The sequence below is a fragment of the Alligator sinensis genome, unplaced genomic scaffold (genome assembly GCF_000455745.1).
Source record: "Alligator sinensis unplaced genomic scaffold, ASM45574v1 scaffold744_1, whole genome shotgun sequence".
In the NCBI taxonomy this organism is placed as follows: domain Eukaryota; kingdom Metazoa; phylum Chordata; order Crocodylia; family Alligatoridae; genus Alligator; species Alligator sinensis.
Window position 1 is genome coordinate 1,514,549 of NW_005842241.1, and position 6,303 is coordinate 1,520,851.

At 47.6% G+C, this 6,303-nt stretch overlaps 1 protein-coding gene across 6 annotated transcripts in view; it reads left to right on the forward strand.

Annotated features, from left to right (window-relative positions):
- The window catches only part of DOCK9 (dedicator of cytokinesis 9), a 189,806-nt gene that overhangs the window by 38,221 nt on the left and 145,282 nt on the right, over positions 1-6,303 (forward strand). The window lies entirely within an intron of this gene.

Here is a 6,303-nt window from a genome sequence, read left to right on the forward strand (position 1 = left end):
ACTGTGGCACATCACAGTTAAAATCCTTAACTTTGGCTGCAGCCAACACCCAATTCTGCTGAAGGAAGATATGGAGGGGAGAGTGTTGGAGGGAGGAACAACAACAACACCCCCGCCCCCCCCAATAAAACCCTGATGTGTAGCAACAGGATTGGGGGGAGGGAGTTCCTTCCCAGCACCATGTGGCAATCAACACAGTCTAGAAACATGCAAAATACCCGTAGTAGAGCATAGATGTAGGTACTCCTGGATCATCCCTGACAAATGCTTATCCAGCCTCTTCTTGAGCAACTGCAATGATGGATATTCCACAGCTTCCCTAGGCAGGCTATTCCACTCTCACTGCTCTAACAGTGAAGAAGTTTTCCCTGATATCCAATTTAAGCCTATTTTGCTACAACCTCAAGTCAGTTCGTCCACATCTGCCTCTAGCAAGAAAGAAAAGGTGTTCTCCCTTTTCTTTATGGAAGCCTTTTTTTCAAATAAAGCAGTATTTGAAGACTGCTATCATGTCACTTCTTAAGTGCCTTTTCCTCAATCTGAACATGCTTAGCTCTTTTCAGCCTCTCTTCATATGATTTGCCTTCCAGCCCTTTATCGTTTTTGTCTCCTGTCTAACTTCTTTATGTTTTATATAGTTTAAGAACTCAAGAGTCTTTTTATGAAGGTTTTTATTTTCTTGTATATTGAGAACGTTTCTTTTTGTTGGGTGTCTTCATGTTTTGTTTTCCCTCCTCCCCCGTTTATTTATGGGTGTGTGTGTTTGCATGTGTCAATGAATATTCCAGAGTTGTATGTGTATAAACCATCTTTTATTGCTTGAATTCTGATGCATGTATTTTGCTGTGGTTTTCAAATAAAGGCATTATTGTTTGTGGTTTTTTTTTCTTGAAGTACAAACTGGTCTCTCATTGTGTTTGCTGATCTGAAATGTGTTTGGCCCAACTTTGACATTTCTTTAAAGAAAAAAAATGTACAGAAGACAACCCACCTGAAAATTCTGTAAAGAAAAACATAACTGGTACACGTAGGATATATATGTAGATTTTTTGGATACATAGATTCATCATGTTGTCAGTAATGTTTGTCAGTAAAAAAAAAAAAGTGTATTGAAAAATAGATTGAAACCCCCTTCCCCCTAAATGCCCTTTGTGGTGTTGCAGCCGCTTCTACCTTGCAAAGTGCCCCCTCAGTAACTCAGTGTAACACAAACTGGACCACATTTTTTTGCAAGGTGAAGCATACAGGCTCAAAAGGGATGCGTGCCTGAACAAGGAAATGGAAGAGTTGTAGGGTGCCATCAGAGCTGACTTCTGCGAGTTGGTTTTTGTGGCTCTTCATAGCCCCCATCTGAGTCCGGCCCAGCAGCAAATTGGTCAGGTGTGTTGTCCTTCTCTCAGCTATTCAGTATGAGATAGAGAAAATGTACACAGTCACAGAGAAGTCCAAATACGGTGTGCCAAAAAGGGCGCTGGGGCAACAGAGTGGCCCCTGCTGAGGGTAGCTTAGGAAAGTGTGGAAGAGTGTCTCCTCCACTTTCTCCTCACAAAAAGCTCAGGCTGCCGACACTGCTGGGTTCCAGTGGTAGACAGTTGCTGACGGGCAGGGCCCCAGGTAGCCTGGCATCATTGGAGGTTTCCAGTTCTCGTAGCATTGGGCAGTTTGTACAGGGTGTGTCAGGCTGGATGACCTTGCTCTGGTGTTGCTGCCAGTAAGTGCCACCTTCATGTCAGGTTGAGGGAAGCAGCAAGGTACACAGGTAATGCTCGTTTGCATGGGTAATGTCCATGTGTACAGTGCTTCCCAGACAAGATCTCAAAGGAAATCCTGCTCCTTTTCTCACTGAGGGAGAACAGGATTGTGGCAAGACACTCTCCTTTTGTCATTGTGTACAATATGATTCTTCTGCCTGTTTTTCCTGTCTCGTGCTACTAGGTAGGCCTGTGCGAGTCAGCAGCGATCCGATCCGGTTTCAGATCTGGCCGCTTTGGATGACCACGATCCGATCCATAGCTCTGGACCGGGCTTCCGCTTCGATCTGGCTGAAGCGGCTCCAAAGCTTTGGAGCCACGTCAGAGATCTGGCCATAGGGTATAATGGGGAATCAATTAAATATCTATAACTTTGTTGTTTTTTGTCCGATTTGGATGAAACTTGCAGGGATTGTAGTTTCTGCTGAGAGCATGAAACTGCTAAGATCGGTGCAGGGGTTTAGGTGGAACTGTACCCCAAATTCTTGAAAGCCAAACTCATGTCACGGCTGTGTGTCACACCACGGGGGAGGGGGCAAAACTGCAGGGGTGGTAGTTCTTACTGAGGCAACGAAGCCTGCCAAGTTTCAAGGAGATAGGTGCAGGGGTTTGGGGGGAACTGCACCTTAAGCTGCGGACAAGCAAAACTCGTGCCATGGGTGACACTGCATGTGTTAAGGGACAGCAGGGTGACAGCTGCAGGGAAGGTGGCCCCTGCTGAGGCCACGACGCCTGCCAGCTGTTAAGGAGATTGGTGCAGGGGGGTTCTGGGGCCCTGCACCCCTAGCTGCTGACAGGCAAAACTCGTGCCAAGACTGTCTCTGTCTTGGGGCAGTTGATTGTCTGTATTGATTCTTTCCTCTCCTTAGCCTGGTTTTCTAGGTGCTAATTGTTGCTTGCTAAGTCGTTATGTAGTAGCTAGGTCCTGTGTATTGAGCTGGTCCCTGAGTGAATCATGATTGACTGGTAACTGGTAACACAGTAGCTTAGCAGCCAGACCTGCGGTAGTGTCTCCCTGCCCCAAGACAGACACACTCAGTCCTACAATCACCCATGTCATGAGTTTTGCTTGTCTGCAGCTTGAGGGGCAGTTCCCCCCCAAACCCCTGCACCGATCTTCTTGAAACTTGGCAGGCTTTGTGGCCTCAGTAAGAGCTACAACCCCTGCAGTTTTCACCCCATTATGTTGTAATGCCTAGACATGACATGAGTTTTGCTTTCAATAATGTGGGGTGCCATTCCCCCCACAAAACCACTGCACTGATCTTCTTGAAACTTGGCAGGCTTCATCCTCTATGCAGAGTCTACCACCCCTGAAAATTTAGCCAAATTGGACAAAAAACAACAAAGTTATAGATATTTTATTCTTTCCCCATTATACCCTATGGCCGGATCTCTGAGGCGGCTCCGAAGTGCTTCAGAAGCTCCAAACTGCTTCGGGAAGTGTAACGAGGCCAGCGCTTCTACCTGGACATGCTGCTTTGGACCCTGAAGCCTCTGAAGCTTCTCTGGATCCGAAGCTCTGTCCGGAGCCTCATACAGCCCTACTGCTAGGCATGTAGTAGGAAGGGAAGGGAGTCGCATGCTGCCTCTGAATTCTGTTTGCCCATGCCCCAGGCTTGTGGTGTGGGTAGGCATTGAAGTGGATGATATGGAAGTTTTCTTTCATTGGAAAAATCCCTTCTGTGCACCAAATCTATCATCTTAGTTTCCTTGATATGATAGGGAGTTTCAACACACCAGTTTTTAAGTGTGAGGCTAGCACAGAGCTGGTCAGGGCAGCAAATGCCTCTCCCAGAAGCCAGCATGTTACCTAGGAGTTTTACCTGATATCACAGATTCATAGATGTTAGGGTCGGAAGGGACCTCAGTAAGTCATCGAGTCCAACCTGCCCTGGGCAGGGAAGAGCGCTGGGGTCAGATGACCCCAGCTAGATGCTTGTCCAGTCTCTTCTTGAAGACCCTTAAGGTAGGGGAGAGCACCACCTCCCTTGGAAGCCCATTCCAGATTCTGGTAACCCTTATTATGAAGAAGTTCTTTCTAATGTCCAACCTAAATCTGCTCTCCAACACTTTGTGGCCATTGCTCCTAGTTACTCCAGGGGTGCCCTAGTAAAGAGAGCATCTCCTATTCCCTGCTGCCCTCCCCTGATGAATTTATAGGCAGCTGCAAGATCACTCTCAGCCTTCTCTTGTGAAGGCTAAAGAGATCTAGGTCCTTCAGTCTCTCCTTGTAGGGCCTTGCCTGCAGGCCTCTGACCATACAAGTGGCCCTCCTCTGAACCCTCTCAAGATTCTCTGCATCCCTCTTGAAGTGGGGTTCCCAAAACTGGGCGTAGTACTCCAACTGTGGTCTGACCAGTGCTTCATAGAGGGGAAGTATCACCTCCCTGGACCTGTTTGTCATGCATCTGTTAATGCATGATAAAGTTTGGTTAGCCTTGTTGATCACTTTTGTCACATTGATGACTCATGTTCATCTTTGAGTCAGCTATGACTCCAAGATCCCTTTCCGCTGCTGTGCTGCTGATAAGGTCACCCCCCAGCCTGTAAGTGTGCTGGTGGTTCTTTTTGCCCAGGTGCAGCACTTTGCACTTGTCTTCATTGAACTGCATCCTATTTCATTCTGCCCATTTTCCCAACCTGTCCAGATCCACCTGGATCCGTTCCCTACCCTCTGCTGTGTTAACTTTGCCCCATAATTTGGTATTATCTGCATATTTGGACAGGGTGCTCTCCACACCCTTGTCCAAGTCACTGGTGAAGACATTGAATAGCACCAGTCCAAGGACCGAGCCTTGCAGGACTCCACTGCCCACATTTTTCCAGGCTGACGTTGACCCATCCACCACCACCTCTCTGGGTACGACCCCTAAGCCAATTTGCCACCCACCTGACTGTGTAATCATCTACATCACAGCCTGTCAGTTTATTTATGAGAACAGAATGCGATACTATATCATTCCATCCAGGAAGAGCACACACCAACTGCTGAAGCTTCTTTAGCCTGACGTAGGGGTTTTGAACCCGAAAGCTTGCTTAATAACTATTCTCCAATCATTTGGGTTGGTCTAATAAAAGATATCAAATTCACCCAAGGAACCTTGTATACCATATCAAAGGCCTTCTTAAAGTCTAGATAGATGACATCTACCTCAACTCCTGCATCTAAGCATTTTGTGACCTGGTCATAAAAAGAAACAAGGTTAGTCGGACAGGATCTACTTGTAGTGAACCCATGCTGATTTCCTTTCAGCATTATTTCCCCTGCTGGGCTCCGACAAATGTGATCCTTTAATGATTTTTCCAGAGTTTTCCCAAGGATAGAGGTGAGACTAACTGGCCTATAGTTTCCTGGTTGGCCCCTCCTCCTGTTCTTGAAAATAGGGACTATACTGGCCGTTTTCCAGTCCTCTGGGACCTGACCGGAGCACCATGAGTGCTCAAACAGCTGTGCCAGCTGCTCTACTATGACTGGCCAATTCCTTCAGCATCTTTGGATGAAGTTCGTCTGGGCCCACTGATTTGAACACATCCAGCCCCTCCAGGTGCCCCTTCACTAAGTCTGCGCTAACTGTTGGTGGGCTGGTCTCCCTCCTGTGTCTGTCTCTGATCCAATTGGGAGCTTTGTCTTGGTCTGTGTCTAGGAATACAGATGACAAGAACTCATTGAAGAGCACAGCTTTGTCCCCCCTCTCTGTCACCAATTGCCCTAGTTTGTCCTGTAGGGGTCCTATGCTATCCTATGCCTTCCTTTTGCTCCCTGTATACCTGAAGAAGGATGTTTTGTTGTCCTTCATTTTCGTTGCCAGCCTAAATTCTAATCCTGCTTTGGCCTTCCTAACTGACTTCCTGCAAGTGCAAGCCGGGGAGGTATATTCCTCCTTGGTAGCTGCCCCTGTTCCACAGCCTGTATACCTCTTTCTTTGCCCTTAGGCTTTCCTGGACTTCCCTGTTCAGCCAAGAGGGCTTCTTGGTCCCTTTGCCCCCTTTTATGTGCAATGGGATTGTCTCCTTCTGTGCCTGTAGGATCACTCCCTTGAGGAATGACCACCCTGAGTGGACCCCCATTTCACCAGTGTTCTTGAGCTTTAACGCCTCACTAACTAATCTCCTGAGCACACTGAAGTTAGTCTTTCTGAAGTCTAGCACTTCAGCCCTGCTGGTTAGTTTACCTACCCTTTGCCGGATAGTGAATTCAATCAGTCCATGGTCACTGTCCCCTAAGTTACCTTGTACCTGCAGATTCCCCACCAGGTCATCCTCTGTAGCTAACACCAAGTCCAGCAAGGCATTTCCCCTAGTGGCATCATATACCTCCTGCATTAGGTGGAGGTCCTGTATGCAGGTTAAGAACCTAGGTGAGCGTTTAGATTTGGCTGACGGCTTCTCCCAGCAGATGTCCAGGTAGTTTAGGTCACCCATGACAACCATATCTCTTGACTGTACAGCCCCTGAGAGCTGTCTGGAGAATTCCAGGTCTAGCTCATCCTCCTGGTGTGGCGGTCTATAATAGACCCCCACTACCAAGTCCCTTCTTTCCCTTCCCCCC